The sequence below is a fragment of the Meles meles genome, chromosome 1 (genome assembly GCF_922984935.1).
Source record: "Meles meles chromosome 1, mMelMel3.1 paternal haplotype, whole genome shotgun sequence".
NCBI classification, from domain to species: domain Eukaryota; kingdom Metazoa; phylum Chordata; class Mammalia; order Carnivora; family Mustelidae; genus Meles; species Meles meles.
The window spans coordinates 64,439,889-64,466,408 of record NC_060066.1 but is presented as its reverse complement, the minus strand read 5'-3'; the positions used below and the strand labels follow the sequence as shown (position 1 = coordinate 64,466,408).

Here is a 26,520-nt window from a genome sequence, read left to right as displayed (position 1 = left end):
CCTTGACTATATTTTTTCAGAATTAATGGAAATGCAAACTTCATATGGAGCCAAATCTCCAGGTGTGACTCTGCCAAGAAAAATAGATCTTTGAAGGGTAAAAGCAGGTGGGAAACAAATGTCTTTCTAAAAATCATTCCATCATAACCACTTAAGGAAAGTACTAGTAAAATTCAATTGCTCAAAATCAGCATATCCTCTTATACCAAGGATATGGCCTATTCTAACACATGAGGTTTTATTTCTGACATTCCTATAATAATCCAACTCACCTTATTCACCTGTGTTTTAGTTACTAATAAGTGTTTATGTGTAAATGCTTTGTCATTAGTGCTAAGCCAGAGTGGCTTCAAAGAAGAGTTGATTTTTCACTAGAATCTTGCAATCTGTACTAGCAGTTCACCAGTGAAGACATTAAGAGGAGCTCATTCAAGCCAGAAATTGGAGTCAGCACTGATGGACTCTTCACATGATAAGGCCATTCATAATGAGGCCTTGCTTCTTTCCCTATGCTGAGCCATCTCTTCCTGTCCTCTATTTAGTCCGATATCCAATATCCAATATCCAATCATGCTCAACTCTTCGTTACTTCCATCAATTGCACATACACTTACTCTGATATTTGCTTGAAAAACACATTCAGCTTTTAAAAATAAATTCAACCATTATTTCTTTGTTGAATCTTATTCCTGCCCACATCCCCAAGATAAAACCTCTCCTTCTTTTGTGTCCCCAAGTACTTCATGTCATCTCTTTGTTTACGTGGGAGTCTCCCCTTCTAGTCCCTTTAGTGCAGAGCCTTACTTTTTAATAATCATGGAACCCTGAAGCATAAAACAGTGCCTGAGACAGTGGAAAATCAACAAATACATATTTAATAAGTAGAATCATTTATTTATGGAAAAACTATATCAGGTTTGAAGGAGCCCATTCTTTCCTACAATTTGGAAGATTTTTAAATGATTAAAATTAAGACATGCTGTTAAAACACTTAGGCAAAACTAGACTTCTCCTAAAGGGTTTTAATCATCAGTAATTGGACCCTATGTCCTCCTTAATATATAGCTTACATTTTTCTTAAGTAAATTTTTAAAAAGAATTTAAAAAGGAATGGTGTACTGAAACTGAGAGTGGAGAGCCAGTGTCTATTCCTTATTCTATATTTAATCTAATATTAAAGACAGTCAGTATCTATTAAAGTGAGTAAAAATTAAGTAATTTTTAAATTAAGTAAATTTTAAATTTTAAAGTAAATTTTTAAGTAAATTTTAAATTAAGTAATTTTTACTGCTTTGAAATTTTGAAATGATTAAAAGACTTCAAGCATAAGTTATGTGATGGCAGATACCTATATTATATCATATCATATTTTGTGCCCAGGGTATTTGACTTTAAATCCAGTTCATTATCTATGTTATATTATTCCACTCTGACAGATCTTTAAACAACAATTGCTTTTTATGAATAAGTTTAAAAATTAAAAATGATGTACTTACTGTAAAATAAGATTTAAGTAATGTTCAGTAAAGTATAAAGAAAAAAGTCAATTTTTTTCTGAACTATCCCTTCAGATATATCAGAAATAATCACTATTAATGGGTTAATGAACGTTCTTCATAATCTATTGTCTCTGTATTCTCTCACACATTCATGCACACACATACAAGTACACAAACATATACACACATACACACACACCCAATCAGTTGAAGAAATAGTGAAAAAGAAGATGATATTTAAAATAGTAAAATACTAGATTTAAAATAGTAATAAAGATATACCTTTAGGGTTACTATTTTAAATACAATTTTCTTTCTGACTACATTGTTTCATATTTCCAATGCAATGTAAGTTTCCTTGTTTTATCCCTGTCTTTAGCAGGAATAGGTCTAGGTTTCCAAATCATGTAAAATGCTAGCTTGGGGATTGAGATATATATATTATAATGTCAAGGAAGGAATAGCCTTTAATACTTTCCCTGTATCTATAGATTTGATAAGTGGTTTTCCTCAATAGAACTAAGAATATGGTGAATCAGACCGAAGGATTTTCCTAATATTGAACCATACTTGCAATCTTGAAGTAAATACAACTCTTTCCTTAATTGCTATTGGATCTGTTTGCTACTTTTTTAAAAAAAGATTTTATTTATTTATTTGATAGACAGAGATCGCAAGTAGTCAGAGAGGCAGGCAGGGAGAGAGGAGGAAGCAGGCTCCCCGCTGAGCAGAGAACCGGATGTGGGGCTCAATCCCAGGACCCAGAGACCATGACCTGAGCGGAAGGCAGAGGCTTTAACCCACTGAGCCACCCAGGCGCCCCTGTGTTTGCTACTTTTATCTTAAAAATTTTACATTGCTATTCATAAGATCAATCTATAGTTCTTTTTGTGTACTTTTAACCCAATTTTAGTAACAAATAAAAAATTATTCATTTAAATGGAATGTTTGATATGTGAAAATAAATGAGAGAATGGCCAGCAATAAAGATATTTAATACTGGCAAAGATAACAGTGAAATTGAGACTATTTTTCTGAGATTCCTTCAAAATAAGATATTCATCTATCAAAAATAGTAAGTAACTTTTTTTCAAAAAGATTGGACCCTCAAAAAATTAAAAATAAATAAAATAAATTTAAAAAAAATTGGACCCTTACTGGGAATTCGTTCCATGGATTTTTTAATAAGCTTTTTGCATATGACATGTTTTATATTCATAATCTACTAAATTAAGTTGTATCACAGGCTAGTTAATGTTAAAAAAAAAAAAAAAGGCTAAACCCACTAAGGATATAAGTACATTCACAGGCCACAGAATTAGTAAAGCAACCAAAACACTTAAGCACTTTATGATTCTCCTTGTTACTCCTGAAACTCAACATAAAAGTTGAGTTCTCATTTTACTTGGCTCTAATATTAACATTATCATTGTATTGAATTCCATTGTGTGTTGCAAAGCTGAACCTCAAGATATAGGATTATATGGCCATAAATTAGAATTATTTGACATGTGTCAATAAAATAACATTGCCAAGCACTAAAACGTGTTGGCTTTGTGTCAAGTCTGAGGTCAGGATTTCTAAGAATGACATAGTCCTTTTTCTTGCCTGCTTATTGCTATGGCCCTCAGGCTGTAGTAACCAGATGTCTGGCACTTTGCATTTAAAGGTCTCACAGTTTTAGCAGATAAAGCCTCAATTTTCCTTTCTTTAACTCAAAGTTTTACTGTTTCCATTAAATATACTTCTTTTTATTAATCTTATTTTTTCTATAATCTATCATCAACAATGAAAAATAAGAAAATTATAATTTATCGGGCATTTGAATTACCCTTTCAACTAAGAACCAAAGAATAAATACATTTAATTTTTCCCTTATATTGCTTAAATTTTGTTGTGTAAATCATAGATACTGTTTGAAATTTAATCTCCCTATGCATTATAAGTAATTTGATGGCAGTTTCTTATCTTCTTCTTCATCTCTGAATCTCCAGTCCTCTATATACTTAAGCAGTGTGCAATAAATAAATGGATGGAAAGAATAAATAAATGGATGAGTCTGGAACTAACATCATTTGGAGCAATGACCTTCTAAGACTACTTCCATATTGTGAATCAAAAACAAAACAATACCAAAAACAAAAAAAAAAAAAAAAGAAAAAAGAAAAAAAGAAGAAACCAACAACAAAAAAACTGGGCTGAATTAGTTTTTTAAAAGATTGTTGGCTAAATCCCTATAGGGGAATTTATAGTTGGATCTACTGTCATAGCTAAAGAGAATTGAATCTCATAGGATCCAAAATGTCCTCTTAGGGATGATAGCAACTTTATCATTAAGTTCCCTTTATTAAATTTTAAAATTAAATTTTATTGTGGTAATTATGATCAACCATCTGGGTTTTATCAGAGTAACTTGAAGACCATAAGAGTTCTGTTGCATCTATAATAATTTTCAAGGTAAAAAAAAAAAGCCTTTCATAAAATATAGGAAGAGATTGTAAACACTATCTAATGAACAGCTGAATCCCAGACTAGTGCTATAAAAATAGAGTCAAGGAGTGCCTGGGTGACGCAGTTGGTTGAGCATCCAACTCTTGGTTTTGTCTCAGGTCATCATCTCAGGGTCATGAGTTCGAGCCCTGTATTGGGCTCCACACTGAGCATGGAGCCTACTTAAGATTCTCTCTCTCTCTCTCTCTCCCTCCCTCCCCCTCTATGTTTCCCCCCAATCTCTCTCACTCTCTGCAAAATAAGTAAATAAATCTTTAAAGAAAAGAGAGAGAGAGTCAAAAAACAGAGGCCATGAAAACACCAAGACTGATTTCAAGTCTGCCCCAACAGAGACACCAATGAACCTGGGCATTGAGTCCCATAAGAAATAAAGAAATGTATAATTTAAGGGGCTATCAGAAGGACTCAGGAATCAAGTCAAAGAGGCTCCCACTAGCCAAAGATGGTTCGAACAACCATAGCAGTGCATTGAAACACATGTTTAAAATCCATAATTTACCACACACGTAGGCACATCCACATCCATTATTGCCTTCATAGGTCACCTTTAGAGGATATTGAGCAAAACACCTCAATATTTTTAGAACTGGTAATAAGGGGAAACAAAGATTTATCCTGCCTTTCCTATATGAACTATACTCAAAGTAACCCCATAAGTGGATTAAAAGAAGTTTCTAAATATAGAATCATCCCAGCTAATATATGAAAAAGGAATGGTAGAATAAGACTATTATTTTGCCATTGCTTGTGAACTAATAAATCTAAGAAATAATTACTAAATGCAGTTAACACCGCAAATACTGAGGTAACCGGACATTCATGCCTGCTGTTGCAAACATACAACACCATCTAGGAAACTGTCCTGCCAAAAAATTAATTCTCAATCTGATCGAGGCATTAGAGGACCTTCCAGTCTACATGAAATAGAGGAGACAAGGGAATATGCTACATGATATTCTGAAGATTCAGAAAACAGCATGCAGATGGTGAGATACTCTAAAACTGTGCTTCTCAAAATGTGGTCTCCAAAGAGAAAGGTTTGGGAATTGTTACAAGTCCGTAATGAGATAAAGAGCTTGTGCCAGAGTATAAATCAATTACATCACTAAGCACACTCTTCAGTTCAGCCCAAGGAAGCTGTGTGTCATTGTCATTCTAAGTCAATCTTCTTATCTCATTCAGACCAGCACTATTGCAAAAATGACCTGGTATCTTTTCAAATTTATATAAAACAGAGGAAATAAAACTCACAAATTAAAAGAGATCTAAAAGAAAAATCAACTAATTACAATGTCAAGTGTATTTTTACACTAATTTTAGCAAATTATAATGAAAATGTATAAGAAAATCAAGAAAATTTGAGCACTGGCCAATAATATTAATGAATAGGGGCATTGTGGCTATAGTTAATATTTGGAGACACAATTTGGAATATTATGGATAAAATGATATGATGTTTCTTCAAAATAATATGGATGGATGTGTGGAGTGGGTAAGATGTGTCAGAGTATCAGGATCAGACATGTTAAGTTGGATGGTAGATGTATATACTTCCTTCATGTTATTTTCTCTACTTTTGTATAAGTTAAAATTTTCCAAAATAAGAGTAAGATCTAAATAAAGAAGAAAGCCTGAATTCCATCTCTGTAAAAATAAATAATAAAGATAGAATTGGAGAAAGTGAGAACTAGAATTAGGACCAAAATAACACTGAGTAATTTTTAAATAGGCAGCAATAGATTATAAACCTATAACATGCATTCTGAATGCATACCCACAGTTTTCTTTGTCAAAAAATCTATTTTTCTAACATTGAAATTTAACCATAATATAAGGACATATATGGAATGTTCCTATGACCCACTATTATGAATTGAATTGGGCTCCTCAAAAACATATGTAAAAGCCCTACTCTGGGACTTCTGAATATGACCTTATTTGGAAAGAGTTTTGAAGGTGTAATCAAGTGAAGATGAAGTCATTCAGGTGGTCCCTAATCCAATATGGCTGGTGTCATTACAAGGAGAGGGAAATTTGGATACAGGGAATAACAGGTAGAATACTAAATGAAGATGGAGACAGAGATTGGACTGACACATCTATTAACCAGGAACACCAAGGACTACTGGCAATCACCATGAACCAGGAGAGAGTCACAGAACAGATTCTCCCCCAGAGCCCTCAGAAGAAACCAATCGTGTTGACAACTTGCTTTCAGACTCCTGTTCTCCGGAACTGTGAGACAATAATCTTTTATTGTTTTAAGCCACTCAGGTTTGAGTACTTTGTACTTAGCAGGACAAAGTACTTATACTACTTAGCAGCCCTAAGAAACTAGTAGGGCCAGTGAGCCTGATAAGAATGGTGGTTACATATCTATGTCAGTACGTTTGAGGGAAGCGAGGCAGGGAGAGGGTGGTTCCCTATGTTTTTACAAAGGACTTTTTATCAAAGATAATGTCATCATTTAACAGCTGAGTGAGTTGTTGACTTTTTTATTTTCAGATTTGCAGCTCTGTGTTCTCTTTTTAATCACAAAGCTTAAGAATAAACAGCTACAGCACTTACTTATGAAGCAGGAAAGGAAAAGCATCCAAAATGTTCACAAAGCAAGTAGGCATTTTTTTCCTGCAAAATAAACCATGACTATCCAAAACACACCAAAACAACTGGTCATTATAAATGAAAATCTGATTTCTTGGTGAACTTTTGAAAATGTGGTCTGCTAATTATATGGGTATCATCTGGGCCAACGTTTTCGAGTCCTGTGCTCCAATAAGCACTTCTAGATGGCCAACTTTTGAAAAACATTATAATGAAATTCGATTTGTTTGTGCACACAGTTCCATGGAACAGGAGACGATTTTAAAACCACATTCCTTACTACAATTGGGAGGACAAAAGAAGAAAAGGAAGAGAAAGTGGAGTGTAGTGCAGGAAAGAAAAAAAAGACCAAAGAAAAAAACTTACAATGGGTAACAAACACGTAACCCCTTTTCTCTGCTTGGCTTCGTGTACAGTTAATACCGGTTTGCTTTGTGATGAATAGATTTGATGTCTTACGTCTGCAGTATATTCTCTGGAATGACTAGCGAGTGACTTCTGTGATATAGCAAGGACCTGAGTAAAACAGATCATTCACAAAATGGTAGTAAGAGCAAAACAAAATCAGTCCTAAGAAAATGAGGACTCAGGTTTTCCTAGAAGAGGATCCCAGGGAATGAAACTCAACCCAAAAGAAGTTTATCTGCCTTTCACAGTCATAACTTTTGTTGGCAGTTCTTAACTCCTGGCACCATTCAAAGTTTCATCAGTGGTGAGACAACTCATTGTTATCCTTTCAGCACCTTTTCTAAGTGCAACGTATGGTACTTTCCCGCTGCCTTCTAGCAGCTGCTGTCATGCTCCACAGGAAGTCTTCCAAGTTCTTCAGAGTTGCACCAGGGAAATAAACCTAGGAATGGAAAAACATTGTCACCCCCCTAGGTGCTCCTTAAGCTCTTTAATATCAGAGACCTGATGTTCAATCCAACAGTATTCTGAAGTAGCCTAAGGATAGAGTATCCACCATCACTCATGGCAAGGCAGGTTGGGAATGAGAGGTGAGTATATTTAAGAAAGCAAGTGAAAAAGCATGTTGATTTAGATGATGTTATTTCTTAAGAAAACATGAAATATTTCAGTTCAAACAATTTCCAGAATTTCCAGCTCAGGGACAAAATTTGACCCAACAATATGATACATGTTTCTGACTAGAGTTTCATGTTTTTCCAAGTCAACATTAAAGAAGAGATCAGATGGTATGAGAAAGAAGAGAACTGAGTGAGCAAGAAAGGTAAAGTAGACTGGCAAGAAAGAAATCAAGGGAGGATACACAGAGAGAAGTGGAGAACAAAAGAGAAAAGTATCAGTTGAGTAAGTTCTGAGGTTAAACGTTAGTTATTTATTTGGTTGCCTAGAGTTATCCAATCTTTGGAAATGCTAATTAGCTTATTAGTCATTGCTCACAACTTGTACTTCTTAAACTTAAACCAGAGGTTCTCAGTTTTGAGTATAGATTGTAACCACATGGAAGTTTAAAAAAAAAAAAAAAAACACAATGTCTGTATCCTTTTTTTTTTTTTTTTTTTTAATTCCTGATCTGGGTACAACCTGTAATTGTGCTTTTTTAAAGTTCCTCAAAAAAAATGTAATGTGTAGCCAAAGTTGAAGTCACTTCCATGAAGCTCCCATGACCGTCCAAACCAGAGCACCCTCCTCCTCCAAAATAAGGGTGAATCAACACTCCCAGAACTGTGGGATCTACCCATATTTTAGACCAGTGGCTCTCAAAACAAGGGATCCATCAAAAGCTCTATGGAACTTTTTAGAAGTATCGATTTCTAAGCCCCATATTAGTGATTCTAAGTCAGTAGGTTTTGAGGTTTTTCTTCAGCATTTGTGTTTGGAAAAACCTACATGGATAGCTTTGAAGCAAAACAAGTACATAAAATCACCGATCAATTCATTCAGACTTTGAGAGTCGGGAAAGTATCCAAAAACAGAGATGACCTTTACCAAACATAGAAGTTGCTCATGCTGCCCTAACAATGTAACATAACTCAAACAACAGAGATTTTTATTGTCTCACAGTTCTGGAGGCTGGAAGTCCAAGATTAGGGTGTCAGCCTGATTGGTTTCTACAAAGGGTGGTGAGGGATGAGCAATTCCATGCTTTTCCCGGAGTTCTGGTGGTTTGTTGCCAATTTTGGTGTTCCTTGCTTGTAGATCTCTGCCTTCATGTTCTTATGGTGTTCTCCCTGTGTTCATGTCTGTGTCCAAATTTCCTCTTTCTGTAAGGATAAAAATTATATTAGATTAGGGCCCATCTCAATGATCTCATTCTATTTAATCACCTCTATAAAGATTCTGTCTCCACATAAAGTCACATTCTGTGATACTGGTGGTTAGGACTTCAACATGAGTTTTGGGAGGGCACAATTCAGCTGGTAATATCAGATGTCACCGTTTTTGTTTTTGTTTTTTCTCCAAAAGTACTTTGGCTTTGGTAATACCTATATTGTCAATTCTCAAGGAATTAGAACTCAATAAAATATAAGTAGTTAATTGCCCTGAACCTAACCTAACTCTTGTTTGTAATCTTAAAAACTTTAGAAATTGGATTCTGTAGCTCATCTATCGATCATCTAATCAGATAAAACTGTAGAGAAGACATTTTACAATTGCCTGTTTGCAAAACATCAACAAGGACTTTATCATGTGCTAGACTTGAAGAATGCATTGGCTTTGAGACATTTTTAAATTAAAATGGTGGTGAGAAAACAGTTGTATCTGATGCTAAAACTATGACACTTTTCCCTAACAAGAATGTTTCTACAGTCCATGAGTTGTTTTTCCAGGCTTGAGATAAATTTTGTAGGGAAAGCTGTACTCCTGGAGACAACAGATATTCTTCTGATTCTTCATTTATCAAGCTCGTTTTGGCTCATATTCTTTCTAACCTCTTCCCCTTTTCTTCTTGAAAGTTGAGTATCAGGTCTTTGGCTGTATATGGTTATCTGAGATGGTGAGATCTAACCTGAAGTCCGCAAACCTTTAATTAAATTGATCCTTTAAAACAAAATGTAAAACATTCTTTTTTCCACTGTACAGTTTCTAAATAGAATTTTTATTTTTTGTAAAGAAAAAAAAAAGAAAACCAAACCTGAGAACTTTTTCAAATGGTCTTATCTAGCATGAGATCAGTAAGTTATTTTTCCAAAACCATTCAATGTACTGATGTTTTATGATTTTCCAAAGGAAAAATTGGAAAATAACATCACCTTAGCACAGGCAAGGATCTAGTTCTTACCATTTTTGAATGCAGACAAATCGATTAAATCTCAGAATTCAACACACGAAGAAACACTGAAAGTGTTTCTGTTTTATGTTGCATCTGGGAAAGAAGAACTAGGGAGAAATAATGGATGAAATTAAGATAAGAACTAGTTTCACGGCAGTTTCACCAAGAACTGTCATCATCTGCTCATGTAAAAAAGGATGTCAGAGCAAGAGACCTTAAAAAAGAAGAAATAAACAAACTGGAGCCAAAACATGAAGCTGTGGATTTGGGTTTGTTCTGGGTTTTCACAATTTCTCTTTGGAGACTTCGCTTGAAGATGAAACCCTGTCTGAAGCATTCTGCCTCCCTGAAGGGATTCCATATTTTATAAGATAGGGAACAAGGAGTGTGTGTACGTGTGTGTGCATGTGTATATGTGTGTGATTTTTGGATTGTGTGAATGTTGCCTTTTCTCTGATATACAAAAGCAGCATAGTTTATATGCACATACTTTCCACCTAGAGAGAAATGAACCCAGAATGGAGGGAACATTTTGTCTGAGAGCCTCAGCTGGGATGTGGAAAGCAAACAGAATAAGGTGAGTTGAAGGTTAAGCTGCGTTGTACTGATGTAGTAATGTTGTCTTTAGAACAAATTAGCTCACTGGGACTTGGTGACACAGTGGTGTATTAAACCCTTCTTTACTAAAAGAACATGTGCAGATTGTTTCTAGCTTGAAAAAGGCCAGTGAAAAATGACACAACGATCAAGCTTGAAAAATGTTTACTTTGCAGAAAATCATTTAAAAATGGAATCTCAATTTTGTTGGCAGCTTGGTTTTTAAAAGGGCTATTTATTCTAGACTGCTGCAGCATATGGTTTATTACAGTTTATATGGTATATTGGAACTCATGAGCTCAAGCACCTTAGGGAATGTTTGTTTTTATTTTTTTAAAGGTGGTTGGACTGAAATTCAGTATGAATCATATAAGAGAGATTTAGAAGCACGTGAAGATAAATGTTTCCCATGTGACACCAAACAGCATATTTGGAAGGTGAGCCTATATAAATAAATACTAGAAAAGACCATAGTTTTAACAGGTATCAATAAGGAATAGGATTGTGTCTTCCCTTAGTTTGAGAAGGAAATACAGTTTTTTATACTAAAAAGAATACTATCGTCTCATGTAAATTTCTGGAAGCTCCATTAGTGTGGAACTAGTCTTAATGTTCATTCTTTCATATTGATTCACTGACTCATTTGTTTGTTACTGAGTATCTGCTTATTATAGTATCTGCTATTCTGCTTGGCTCAACAGGTATAAATCTTAGTAAGACACACTTCTGACATTGAAGAAACTGGATAGTAGCCATTTTTCCTTTAAAAATATTACATTAAAAATTATATTAAATATATTTGCTATATAGTCACATAATTAATGTACAATTATATTGTTAGTCATTAAACACTGGTAAATCATCTGTTTCTAGATACCTCCCTAACTCATTATATCAGTGACCAGAACAGTATCTAGCACTTAGTAGTGGGTAATAAATAACATTTTTTTTGAATGAATGAATGGTAGGGTGGGTGAATAAATAACTAAAAAACATGTATGTTTTGCAGTTGGAAGTTATTCATTATTTATTACTGATACACTTAAAAATTATAAAAATAAAAACTTTTTAAAATGTGTGACAGAATAAATTTATTGATCTGGAACTTAAAGACAAATATGTAGAAAAAACTGTATCTCCTGCCTTTCTATGACCTCTTTTCAATAGCCCTACTTCTTTTTAAAATAATATCAGGGGAAGAAAAGAAAAAAACCACAGCCTTTTAACTAGGTCCCAAGAATAGCATTAACATAATTAGCATAGTGTATGTCTTTACACAAATAAAATGCAAATGAAAGCCTGTTATAGGTTCTTTTCTAATTGTGTTTATGTTTGAGAATACTACAGAGAGTGAAGCCTTTTACTATAACTTATTGTTTCTTATATTTTTTTTTTAATTAAAATTATAAGGGCACGTGGGTGTCACAGTCGATTAAGTATCCCATTCGTTTTCTGCTCAGGTCGTGATCTTAGGGTCACGAGATCAAGGCTTGAGTGGGACTCCATCCTCAATGGGGAGCCTGTTTGAGGCTCGCTTTCCCTCTCCTGCTACCTTTACCTCTGATCTCTCTCTCTCCCAAGTAAATAAATCTTTACAAAAATTAAAATTAATAAAGTTGGACCTATTATTCTTGACATTTGATAAATAAGCTTATTAAAGGAGACTGTCTTCTCTAACAAGCAGTATCATTCCTTATTTGATAGTACATCATTGTTGTAAGAAGCTTTTCAATAGAAAGAATTGAAATTTTACAACTCCATTAGTGAGGAGAAACTAGGTTGTTTCCTAAAGTGTATTTTGCTGATTTCATCACATACTTCCCAATTAATGCACTTTCCCCAGAAGCTTGAGTATAATCTAATAATTTAACATATAGTATCTTACTTGATACGTTTCTAATTTTTTTATTTGTATTTGTTGACACGATATTTTGTGTTTTTCCCCAAGTTTGGTTATTAAGGAAATGATCTACTTTTTTATTATAATTACATATGAGAAACTGATTTATTGTGACTTTTATGTCTAAAGACTGATTTGAGTTGAATCACTTCAGAGAAGCATTTCTCTAATTAGTTGGGTAATTTATATTGTTCTAATAAACTTGATTTTAATAACTATTGCATGTACTGTTTCTTATAGTACATGTCCCATTTCTTCATTAGTAAAAAGGAGAGGATGACAGTTATCATTTCACAATGTTAGAGAAACAAACACATCCATTTGTGCTTGGTACAGTGTCTGGCACAAAGTATATAATGCTATTTATTATTATAAATAAAAATTGTCCAATATACTTCAGATTTACAGATGTCACTAAGATATAGAAAGTAAAGTAAAGGGGATTTTTCGATATTGCATTTATACTAAATGAGCACCTGTGTTGGTACATTAAATATATTTATTTACTCTTAACCTCAACCCTTTGAGGTAACTGTATGAGCTTAGATAGGATGGATGTAGCATCCAGCTCACCCAATATCCTAGTGGTTAATTGTAATTCATGTTTCTTTCTCATTCACCTCACAGTTGACCATGGATTCCCCCCAGAAAACACTACTCCACTCACACATCCTGAGAACCAGGCCGTTTCTATAGAATGGTTCCATCCCCTTCTAAGGCTTCAGAGTTCCAAAACTGGGTCTCTGTCTCCAGGGAGCAGATAGAGAAGAGAATGTCAGATTAAAGAAAAGATCAAACTTAGGGTCAAGGTTAAAACAATAATTATATGATGTTATAATCTTGCTCTTTCTTAAACTATACTACTTATTCCTCTCTGTGTTCCTACCATTTCAAATTAAGCATTTGTTTATTGAATTATGCATTCAACAAATTACTCCCTATTGGTTCACACAATATGTTAGCCGAATGAATTAAATATTGAATTTACTAATATAAGAAGTCACTGCTTACCTATAGATATTATCCAGAAAAATATCTCTATCAGAATCAAATCAGAATCTTTATTGGCAACTTCCTCCATATTAGTTTTACTCTATGGTTCTATAAATTTAGTGTCACAATATTTAATTGCGCTAGGATTTATTTGATATTTGAAATTAGGATAATTTTATTTCCAATCAAAGTGAAAATACAACAAAATATTGGATTATTCTCTATTTTGTGCTTTTCTAATGAAGCATTAAAAAAGCTAGTCTTCATTTAGATTTAAACTTTAAAAACATTGTTTCTGATGAGATGTCTCTTCTGACACCGAGGAAAGATTTAAATGACAAGATTTCTGATTCTTAATAGGAACTAAGGTATCCAGAAAACTTCTTCCTTAAAAAGAATGAAACTCTTGATAGAGTAGGTTATTAGATACAAAGTACAGAAGAGAAACTGAACTGCAGGTGAAAAATTAAGGTTATAGATTTACAAATGATTTATAAAAAACAGGAAATCAGGCTCTGTTAGCCTACAAGTAGGTTTAGAATAAGAAGAGTGACCAGAGGGGTGCCTGGGTGGCTCAGTCAGTTAAGCATCTGCCTTTAGCACAGGTCATGATCTCAGGTTCTTGGATCTAGCCCTGCATCAGACCTTCTGCTGAGCAGGGAGTCTGCTTCTACCTCTCCCTCTCCTTCTCTACGTGCTCTCTCTCTCAAATAAATAAATAAAATCTTTAATAATATAAAAAAGAATAACTGGAACCCCAGATAACATCAGTGTTTACTGTGCCAGTAAATATCTTCTGAATTAACCCTACTTTAAATGAATGCCAACATTTTAAGAATATTTGGAGCCCCTGGTTCTCCTATCTATTGAGCTTAATACCCTAAAACTTCTATTAAAAAAGAAAAAAGAGGGGCGCCTGGGTGGCTCAGTGGGTTAAAGCCTCTGCCTTCAGCTCAGGTCATGATCCCAGGGTCCTGGGATTGAGCCCCACATCGGGCTTTCTGCTCTGCAGGGAGCCTGCTTCCTCCTCTCTCTCTGCCTGCCTCTCTGCCTAGTTGTGATTTCTCTCTGTCAAATAAATAAAAGATTTTAAAAAAAGAAAAAAGAAAAAAGAAAAAAAAACTTACCTGGATTCTAATTCTGCTGTATTTTTCAATTACCAAAGCAAAGTTGTGAGATATCCAAAATTTCTTTCTTGCTAACTCATTGAGAGTGAGCTAATTTTTCACTGCAGTTAGTTTGATTTTTACATTACTAATAGCCTATCTTATTTTTTTTAAAGATTTTATTTACTTATTTGACAGACAGAGATCACAAGTAGTCAGAGAGGCAGGCACAGAGAAAGAGGAGGAAGCAGGCTCCCTGCAGAGGAGAGAGCCCCATGCGGGGCTGGATCCCAAGACCCCAGGATCATGACCTGAGCTGAAGGCAGAGGCTTTAACCCACTGAGCCACCCAGGCGCCCCACTAATAGCATATCTTAAAACTTTGGTATTTCATTGGTTTTGAATTGTTCTAAATGGTCTGTGAAACAAAAGCAACACTTGGACTGCTGCATACCCTCATAGGACAAAACTGGATACTATACAAAGTATGAATGACCTTGCAATAGATACTTTGGACCAATTCTGCTTTGGAGAATGCATTCCCATAGAGAATGTGTGTCACTGGATTCAGTTAACAAAAGGAGAGAATTATACAAAGTAGTAGACAAGAAAATTTAATTATCAAAGTTAACACGAGAAAGCTAAAATCACCAAAATAATAAACAAAATAGCAAGTTTTGTACATTCATTTCTTTAGCTTTTAGTTACAGTTTGTCCTACTGGCTCCAGCAACCCATAGGCTAAAATTGGAATGATACAGAGAAGGTTCACGTAGCCCCTGTGTAAGGATGATATGCAAATTCGTGAAGTGTTCCGTATTTAGTTAGTCATATACTTTTCAAATTATGTATATAATATATGTAGACATTACACATTTAATGATTTCTTTTATTTAGATATCATTTTGCAAAATGCATAGCACATTCAAAAAGGATTTGGCAGAGTATTTGTCACAGAGGAAGAACAGATAAATCTTAATTGTAATTTGCTAAGTTCTTGGCATGCATTGTCTCATTTCGTACTCACCAGCCTATGAGTACATGCTACTAGCGCTGCTATTTAAGGGAGGAAATGAAAGATTTAAAAACCTAAATAATGTTTTTATTGAAGTACAATTGAAATAAAATTTTCTATTAGTTACAGGTGTACTTCATACTTATTTGGAGATTTTTACACATTATGAAATTATTCCCACGATAAGTCTAGTTACCATCTGTCACCATATAAAATTATTATAATACTGTTGACTATATTCCCTATGCTGTACATTACAATCCCGTGACTCATTTATTTTATAACTTGAAGTTTGCTCTTTGGTCATATACTCTTACTAGACCTGAGAATTCCTTTAATGTCCTGTGATCCCATGTGTCTCTTCATTAGCTTATCTCAATCTACTATCGCCTTTATCTGTCTCTCTTTCCTCCTGTACAGGCATGACCCATTTTAGGGGCAATATTTAATCCTGCGTAAGAATATATATAACCTAAAAAATAGGTAGGCATGGCTGTTTATAGGCCATATATGTGTCTGTTTCAGACATGATTATGTCTCAATAGGAAATTAGAAATGGGCAAGTAATAGGTAAAATAATTAAAGTATAGGGTTTCTATTAGCATCAAATAAGAAGAAGGCTCAAAATGTAAATAGGGGTTGGTTGGATTCTAATCAATTCTTCTTGAGAAATAATATGTCCCAAGTTTTAATGATCATTCAGATTAAAGTTAGACATTCCCATAATCTTATTTCAGCTAATGATATATGAAATCACTTCCTGCTGAGGCAGCCATTTCCATAAATGCCAATATTTATGTTTCCAGTATTTAAAAAAATCACAACCTTCTTAGTCTCAGTATACTCAAATTTAGTACCAGATTCTGAAACCCTGAAATAGTACCTGGCCACCTACCTTTATTCGTAGACCAATAAAATCTGGAGCCTTAAAAATGCCATCACCTTGTTTGACTGCATTGAACTGTGAAACCTGGAAGGATGTAGAAACCAGAACAGGCTGCTAAAATGAAGTCATCTTGCCAAAGGGACAATTTGTAATGGGGCATTGTGCTGACAGGTCTGCAGGCCTACAGTCTAAAGTCAGTGTGTACGTCTGAGCTCAAAATAGACCTTGTGTGTGACAAAAACAGCATTATTCTCAACAGTTGAGGGAACTTGATGGATATTGCTTCTCCGAACTCTGGAAAATTAAAATTGAGGCCCTATGGGAAGGTCTATTCATGTAGCATGCTCTGGTTTCTTAAAGAAATGATGGTGTGTTTAGAAAGAATGTGTACAAATGCTCACTGAACGTGAAGAATTATCTCTGTCTTTATTTTCCAAATTAAAAAATGACTATCTATCTACATATATAGTCTGACATCATTTTTTGTGTCTTAATCATTAAAAGGTTTATCTCAGTTTAAACTTGAAACCATATTTCATAATGCATTGCTTATGGTGAAAAAAAATTAAAATGATATTAAATAGCATTTTCCCAAAAGTCTGGGTGGAATTGTTTATCTAGAACCTGATACTTTGTTGACAGAAATACCATAGTATCTGGAGTAGTTTCAGGAGACATAAAAGTTTCTTCTTTTTGTAATGCATACTTTATGCTCTTATCTGTAATCTCTATGATCAACATAAGCAGATTTTCGCTTTGATTTTTTAAATTTTCAAACAGAAATATGCATGTGCAAAATAAATCTTTCAATTTTAAATATTTGTCTATTGTAGGTTTCCAGATACCTCAAAATTTAACATGCTCCATGTTAATTTATAGATCAGACAATTCTCCCTTAGTAAAAGCAGAATTTATTTTCTTCGGTGGAAAGGATTTGTCTGACAGTCTTCAGCAGCCATTTGGGGTGGAAGAAAATCAGAGAATGAGAACTGTAGTCCTAGCTCTGCCAAGTTTGTTCATCCCTCTAGATCAGTTTCCCCATCTGAAAGATGAAGGGCTTGAAGTCCATAGCAATAGTTCATATTTCTGAGAACTTGTTTCCGGTCAGGCACAAGAGCTCTACAAGGACACTCCTAATATCAACTGCATTATGTGAATGAGGAACATTAAGACACAGAAAGATGAAGCAGCTCTCATGAGTAATAACAGAGAAAGCCTGAATTTGAACCAGGACACTGGCTCCACAGCCCATGCAAATCTGCAACTCATTCTGTCTTCCCAAAGTGTTTTCTAGCTGTGAACAAAATGAATGATTCTACCTCTTGCCTTGTTATAGTTTGCAGTTTAAATTTTTGTGCTTGAATTAAGATTATGTTTTCCCACTTTTTTTTATAGTAAACAGTCTATTAAAGTGTGGACATGTAAATAGGATCATATTAGCGCTGTGGTGTCCAATTAAAGACAGCTTCTTTTTCTTTTCTTTAGTTCTTTTGAAAATGAAGAACTGACCTACTTCCTATATTCACAACTAAGCAAAGAGAAAGAACCTAATAGTCATAAAAAAGAAAATAATGTCTGGAAAAAAATGAAAAAGTAAGATGGCCCATTTCCACATCCAAGTAACACATCTATTAGAAAATAAATCACTTTCTTTCAACCTGCCTAGTCCAACATTGGGAGATACAGAAGCCAAACAAACTTTCTGATCATTTTCAAAGTTGTATCTAATAGAGGCAAATTCCAGCTGAATATGTATATGGATAGATATAATTAATTTTATAGAAACAAGTCATGTGGAATAGATGAATAGTTAGTAATTTAAATCATTCCATGAGCTCTGAAGTACCCCAAATCACACACTAAATTAAAAACACTTGTTCAGTTGAAATGGAAACACTGGCTGGACCTAGCTACACCCAAATAAAACCAAATAATTATTCTGAACTCTAATTCTGAAAAGTGAAATTATCAGCTGTTATTTGGTTTGAAGAAAAGTTTTAAATTTGACCAAATTAGCATACGTTTTTTCCTGACTTTTGCCAGCTCCAAATGGAAAACCCCAGCCCATTTCGTAAGATGTTTAATGTGCTCTCAAATACATCCTATCAGAAAAGAAAATTACAGGCCAGTATCCCAAATGAATACAGATGCAAAAATCTTCAGCAAAATATTAGCAAACTGAATTCAACAATACATTAAAAGAATCCTACAGGGATGAAGTGGGATTTATCCCTAAGATTCAAGAATGGTTCAACATCTGCTGATCAATCAATGTCACGGATCACTTTAACAAAATGAGGGATAAAAGTCAAGATCATTAACAGAAAAAGCATTTGACAAAATTCAACATCCATTCATAATAACTCTCTGCAAACTAGGAATAGAGGGAATGTACCTCAACATAAGGAAGGCCATACATGATAAATGCACAGCTAACATTATACTCAACAGTGAAAAGCTAAGAGCTTTTAAGATCAGAAACAAGACAAGAATGCTCACTCTTACCACTTGTATATACTACTAGAAGTGCTAGCCAGAGCAGTTAGACTAAAAAAGTAAATAAAAGGGATCCTAAATTAGGTATGGAACCACAAAAGACCATAGAATAGCCAAAGCAATCTTGAGAAAGAGGAACAAAGCTGGAGGCACCACACCTCCTGATTTCAAACTATACTATAAAGCTATATAAAAACAGTATGTACTGGCATACAAAGAGACACAAACATCAAAGGAACAGGATAGAAATCCCAGAAATAAACCCATACAACCATGGTCAATGAATCCATGACAAGGGAGTCAAGAATGTACCATGGGGAAAGAATTGTCTCCTCAACAAATGGTGCTGGGAAACTGGACAGGCACATGTCGAAGAATGAAACTGGACAAAAATCAACTCAAAATGGATTAAAGATTTGAATATAAAATCTGAAGCCATAAAACTCCTAGAAGAACACATAGGGGTTAAGCTCCTTGACATAGTCTTAGCAATGGATTTTTGGATTTGTCACCAAAAGCAAAGACATTAAAACCAAAAATTAATAAGTAAGACTACTTCAAATTAAAATGTTTCTGAATAGTGAAGGAAACCATCAACAAACTCAGAAGGCAGATTATAGAATGGGAGAAGATTATTTGCAAATCATGTGCCTGATAAGGGGTTAATATCCAAAATATGTATAACACTGATATAACTCAATAGTGCAAAAAAATATTTTTAAATGAGCAAAGGAGCTGATAGACATTTTTGCAAAGAAGATATATAAATATATACATACATATATGTGTGTGTGTGTATAGATATATATAAGTCAGAGAAAAATGAATACTGAATAATCTCACTTATATATGGAATCTAAAAAAAAAAAAAACTGAACTCAAAAACAGAGAACAGTTTGGTGGTTGCTAGAGGCAGGCTATGGGGGCTTGGGGTCAAAACATACAAACTACCACTCATAAAATAAAGAAGTTGCATGTAATGTGCAACACGGTGACTATAGTTAACAATATTGCATTTTATATCTGAAAGTTGCTTAAAGAGTCGATCTTAAAAGCTTTCATTGCAAGAACTAATTGTAACTATATGAGGTGGTGGGTGCTAACAAAAGTGGGACAATTTTTTCACAGTATACACATATATCAAATGATTATTACATTGTACAGCTTAATAATACCTTGTTATATGTCAGTTTTAGCTCAACAAAACTAGAAAAAATAAAATTCCAAAACTATTAATTTAGAAAAAAAAAAGAGTATGAACACACCACAAAAATAGAATAGAATAAATCATCCAGACTCCCAATTACAGAGGAAAAGACTAAAGAGAAAAGCAGGTAAGAGACAAGTACAATATGTGATAGAGAGCCTAACAGTATGAGCAGTTGCAGTCCCAAAAGAAGAGCAAGAATGCAATACAAAAAATATTCAGTGGTAAGAACAAGAATTTCCACACCAATGGGGAAATCAAGTCTGAAATTCTAAAGCACATTACAATAAGAATATATATATATGTGTATATATATATATATATTTTTTAATGAGGAAGGAGCCCACCAAATCGTAATGGAATAAACAAAAAGAAAAACAGAAGACCGAGGGATGCCTGGGTGGCTCAGTCGGTTAAGCATCTGCCTTTGGCTTAGGTCATGATCCTGGGGTGCTGGGATCCAGCCCAGCTTCTGACTCCTTGCTCAGCAGGGAGTCTGCTTGTCCCTCTGTCCCTCCCCCTGCTCGTGCTCACTCTCTGTCTCATAAATAAATAAAATCTTTTAAAAAAGAAAGAAAGAAAAGAAACAGAAGACAGAAAAATTCTGAAAGGAGCTTGAGACAAACAGCCCAGTACTCACAGAATAGGAATGATTAATTACAAACCGATGAAAATCAGTGGTACAGGCATCATTAGAGCTATAAGCCATTATACTGTAGTTTTATGAATTTCTTATATCTAACAGTTTTGCTTCATAAATTTTATTTATTTATGTATTTTTTATTTATAGAGAAAAAGAGCATAAATATGCACTGGAGAAAGGGGCAGAGGGGGAAGGAGAGAGAATCTTAAGCAGGCTCCACACCCAGCGTGGAGCCTGCTTGATCTCACAAAAAATTATGGGTACCATCTGGAGAAAAACAAACATAGACACATATTTTTAAACCCAGGAGATGACAAAAGGAATAAGAGAAATTGAGTAATCAAAAACTACCAATAGGAAAGTGAATTTATACATAGTAAATATAAAACATGCAGCAAAATGTCCAGGAAGAGTCAAACATAGCAATAAAAATAATAAATTGAATGAATTAAATCCTCATATAAAAAGGCACACATTTTAAAAATCCAGTTTAAAAAATCAGTTACATTTCTTTCATTACTAGATACACATAACAAACAAATTACCCAAAATGAATGGACAAAAATAAACCTGTTACTACCTGCAGCGGTGATAGTAATAACTTATTGAATAGGTTTCTGAGTGAAAAGCATTCAGCTGGATGGAGCTCGATAGCTCAGTGTTAAAAGATGAAATTTATCAAAAAGGTATAACAGTCATGTGTGTTTATGCTCCAAATGATATGGAGCCTGGGTGGCTCCTTTGGTTAAACATCAGACTCTTGCTTTCAGCTCAGGTCATGATCTCGGGGTCGTGAGATCAACATTACACATTTGTATAATGTCTCGACCAGTTTGGAAATCTTTTCCCACATTGTATTAAATTTCAGATTTACATTGGCAGAGATTGGTCAGATATCCCTACAGGTTTTCTTTCAATTTGATCATCACGTCATCTTATATTGCATGTTCCACTCTTCCTTTCTTCACTTTCCTTTCATCAAATTCTACTGTGGAATTATTCTGTGCAGAGACAATGAGTGTGTACTTTCTGAGAACCAATACATCTGAAATAGTATTTTATGCATATGTACTATTTTCCCTGAGCACTTTGAAGACTTTATCTTCCTGCATTGTAAGTTTCATAGACGGCTGATGAGAGCTTCGGTCTCTTTCCACAGTAGGAGTCTTGCTTTTTCATAATTCCTTTTATTCTCATTACTCAGAAATTTCAGGAGGTCTGCCTAGCCCTTCGGGGGAAGGGCTATATGAGTTTCTTAATCTTGGTGTAATTTTACATCTTGCCTGTGATTGCCTTCCCCTTCATCTCTTTTCATCTTGTTCTGAAACTACTGGTGAGTGATACTAACTATGAGATATTACCTTTTCTCCAGTACCTCTCTGCTTTGCCTCCACCTTCTGAAAGGTTTCTTTTTCTATCAATGTCCAATTCAGTGTCTTAGCCAGCTCCAGTTGTCATAACAAAATATCTTAAACTGGTTGTCAAAACAACGGAAATTTATTTCTCACCATTCTTGAGGCTGGGTGTTTGTGATCAAGGTGCTGGCATGGTGAGGAGAGGGCCCTCTTCCAGGGTGCAGACCACTCACTTCTCCCTGATTCTTCAAATGGCAGAGAGCAGAGAGGTGAAGGAAGTGTCTTGTGACCCTCATTAAAAAAAAAAAAAAAAAAGGCACTGCTCCCATCATAAAAACTTCACCTTCATGATCTGATTTAAACTTATTTACTTTCCCAAAGGCCCTGCCTTTTAATTTCATTTCATTGAGGGACTTTATTTCAATGTATAAATTTGGGAGGGATGCAAACATTCAGTTTATGATAGTCTTTAATAGACTGACATTTTTTAGCCCCTCTATTAAACTTTTAATTTTGGCCATCATATTTCAATATCTAAGAAATGTTTGCCAGTCATTCTTTTTCCCCTAAAAGTACAAGTTAGATTTTATTTTTTTTTTTACTTCTTGCAATTTTTGTGTTTTGTTTTACCATTTTACCTATTTCTTGTGCAGTCATTGTTCTAATTTCACTTCTGTTCTTCATATTATTAGCTTTGCAGAGACCCTTCTTCTGGCTCTTTTATTTCTGTGCTCCCTAGTCCTCTTTTCCTTGACCCTTGGCCAATAGCTTCATATTTAATTACTCTGATAGGGACCTCTTTGAAATCGTTGTTTCTAAGCTGAGCGTTTTTCTTGGAGTTTTGATAGAAAGCACTAATCTTACCTCATAGCAATTCTCCCTCCCCCTCTCTCCCCTCACTCATAGTTTTTATGTTCATCTGCCTTAATCTCCCAGGGATATCTCATTTTTTTCAGATGCAGTCATGACAGTCTTATTTTTTCCCATCATGTCATGATTGTGGATAAATTCCTTTAATTAATACATATTTTATTTTCACTTTTTCATAGATCTTTTTCATAGACTTTTTCATAAACTTTCATAGACTTCACTTTTTCATACTTTTTTTTTCATAACTGTGAGAGATGAGACATACAAACACATGAATTTACTTGGCCAAATTGAGCCAGAAGACTCGAATTGCTTTTTCTTAGAAAAGCCTTACCTAGGGGCGCCTGGGTGACTCAGTGGGTTAAAGCCTCTGCCTTCGGCTCAGGTCATGGTCCCAGGGTCCTGGGATCGAGCCCCGCATCGGGCTCTCTGCTCAGCGGGGAGCCTGCTTTCCTTCCTCTCTCTCTGCCTGCTTCTCTGCCTACTTGTGATCTCTGTCTGTCAAATGAATAAATAAAATATTTAAAAAAAAAAAAAAAAGAAAAGCCTTACCTACATCTCACCATTAGAATAATATATGCAAAACTAAAATACAGTTGCTTCACTTCCTGGGAAAGAAAGTGTTCCTTCTACTGGCAGTCTTGATAGCCTAAGAAACAAATCTAGAGATGTAGGACATACATCCTCAAGTTTATTTCAGTGACTACTTTTTACAAGAAAACATTAGAGGATTAAAAACTTGCTACCTCTGAGCTTTTAAGAGTGGAAATCATTTTTGTTTGTTTGTTTTCCTTTATGTGAACAGTTCTTAGCAGAGTATAACTTGATGTGCCCTTTTAGAAACCTATATCTTTATAATCAATAAATTTGATTTTGAAAAAATTAATCTGGAAGTTGAATAGAGAATGCTCCTACTAGAAATAAATAAAAATATGGGGGGGGTTGTTTGTTTTTTTTAAGTAAACTTCAGGCACAGCATGGAGCTTAGTGGGGGTTTTTAACTCATGCCCCTGAGATCAAGAACTGAACTAAGATCCAGTCCCATGCTTACCTGACTGAGCCATGCAGGCACCCCATAATATGGGGGTTTTTTCCTCTTTGTTTGTATTATTCTATTTTCCAATATTTTTGGTGCAATAAACTCCATTAAGAACATTTTTTTTTTGAAAGGTTGAAACTTTCTGGAGATACCAAATAAAATTCGTGGCGCTACACACTGCTGGTGGAGAGCCTGAGCACAGGTGCTGTGGATATCACCACCATTCACATCACAACCTTTAAGCAGGAAGACCACCTCAGGATTCATCGATACAGACATAATGATTTAGAAGCCTGGTCCAATTATTTATCATTAGGTTTTGCGCCAGTTGATCAATGAGCAGCAGGAAGTCCAGATTTAATAGAAAGTATCAGCAAGGAATCACTATCACTGACATCCATCTCGTGACCACCTCATGCTCCCCCCTGGTTAAGTCCCCTAAAAGCCCTTTCTTCCGTGAGAAAGATTACATTATGGGAATGATGCTGTTGCCAGCGCTCACTGGTCACTCAGGCAGCACCGTTTTGCAATCTGTAGCCTTCTTGAAAGGAAGCTGTGGGACCAGAGTTCCAAGTACGAGGCCCTCAAAGAAACCACCGGGGTCTCCGATGGTTCCCCATTCAAGTCTGCAGCCTTTCAGTTTCTCATTGCTTGTACCTTGTTAGCATTTTCACCTAAAAGAGACAAAAGCATGGTTTTCCTTAAATAAATGTAAGGCTATATCCTGCTTTAGAATGCTATAAGACTATGAATCATGAGCTAATATTCTTCAGACAAGATGTACTAGCCTCTATGTCCCTAGTGCGATACCTAGCTATTTCCAACAGAGCATTAGTCATTGGTCCTGGGATTTTCCCCAGTATTTTCCATGAACTTCCATATGTTCTTCCAGTTATTTAGCTTCTTGTTTTTTCCCCTAGTATTCTGTCTAAGGAAAATTTCTCACAATAGATGATACGTACTCTAGTTTGGCAAGATACCCACCATGAGCACGTGGGTAACTGAAACCCTAAATGCCTATTTGCAGGTCCTTGTTTTGGTTTTGGTTTTTGTCCTAATGAAGGGATAAAATTATAAGGATTTATATTTGGAAAGTGTATCTGGAAATTTACAATAAACCAGTAACTAGAGAAATTTCACATCATGGAAAACTCGTCTTTGTTGTTTTCGTTTTTTTACTGTATTTCACTATTTCACTACTTGTCTATTTAAAGAGAACAGACCAAAAAAAAAAAAAAAAAAAGAATTGCCACATTATTATTTGCTTTTAGCATTTCTTAGAGCTTTATTAAGAAGGAAAATGTTTACCCATACTGACTACTGTTCTTTTTATGCTGACAAAAATACAAACTAGATACAGAAAACAAATTTAGATTGGGTGGGGGGTATAGCTCAGTGGTAGAGCATTTGACTGCAAATTTAGATTGGGTTACACATAGAGCCATAAAAGGCCCTAATGATTTTATCATTCAGTATCAGTGTTGCAAGTGATTAAAAACAGAGAGAGACTGTTTGGTTCATGGTCTTCTTTTTTTTTTTTTTTTTTTTTTTTTTTTAACTGAGAAGTGTACAAAACCTCATCCTGTCAACTAAATATTTTGTTGGAACTTTTGAAACTGATTTGAAATTTAAAGTTTCTGTCCTGTGCTTAATGCTTTTCTTCTTTGCGGTACCGGGAAGGCTTCGTAGGTCATGGTTTCTTATTTCATTTAAGGGAGGAAACTTCTTTCTTTACGTGTTGCTTGTGCCTTTCATTTCCATCTGCTAAGAAGAACTCTCCAGGAGAGTAACAGCAAAAAATAAGCACCACCAAAAAAAACAGCCCTCGGGTAATAAAATGCATCTAATTTCATATTTATCCAAGCCCAGAGAGCACATTTGGGTTTGCTGCATCTCCAGTTAAATGACTGGAAACCTGAATTCATCAGAGGTGCAGATATATTATCTGTTTTCAGCATTTCTGCCCTGGAAGTATGATTTCAAAAATTACTGGCAATGATGCTTCATTCACTACAACAGCAGGAGAGCTTTGCTCTGAATAGGGAAAACTTTATAACAATTAGTGCTGTGAAATAACGAGATGGACTGCCTCCATGATTCATAAATTCTACGTCTCCAGGGATGTTCAAGAACCCCTTATTGGGAAAATTGTAGAGCAAAACAAGATAATCATTAAGTGTCTTATAACTGATTTCTATTACACACTTACCATGCTCGCAGTGGAAGATAGAGAAGATAAAGATAAGAAATAGAGACTGAGCCATCTCACTTCATGAACCCAAGGAATTTACTCTCCCACCTGGTAGACAAGACAAATAGAATAAGAGGTTCTGATGTCACTGGTAGTGACCAGTGTTCTAGGATTTCTGAGGAGGCCAGAATGAATGAGAAGTGAAGTAATCTGGTAAGTATTTAAGTAGAAGCTAGAACAATGCCTGGCACAATCAAAATGGTAGAGATTGGGTTGGACAGAATTAAACAAACCATCTTCTACATACAATAAAACAAAAAATAAAGAGGAGGGCACGAGCACTGTGCTCAAGAAAACCTATTGGAGTAAGTT

The 26,520-nt window shown here is 34.9% G+C and overlaps 1 long non-coding RNA gene and 1 other non-coding gene across 2 annotated transcripts in view; both read left to right on the top strand.

The window, feature by feature from the left end:
* The window catches only part of LOC123951160, a 30,442-nt gene extending 5,474 nt beyond the window's left edge, over positions 1-24,968 (top strand). The window contains exons 2-3 of the long non-coding RNA XR_006820357.1: positions 10,789-10,886; positions 24,089-24,968. This is a non-coding gene — a long non-coding RNA (uncharacterized LOC123951160). The remainder of the gene's footprint in view (positions 1-10,788; positions 10,887-24,088) is intronic.
* Positions 15,168-15,270, top strand: LOC123928413. The gene has a single exon (XR_006815692.1). It is a non-coding gene; the product is annotated as a U6 spliceosomal RNA (small nuclear RNA).
* Positions 24,969-26,520: the final 1,552 nt, after the last annotated feature.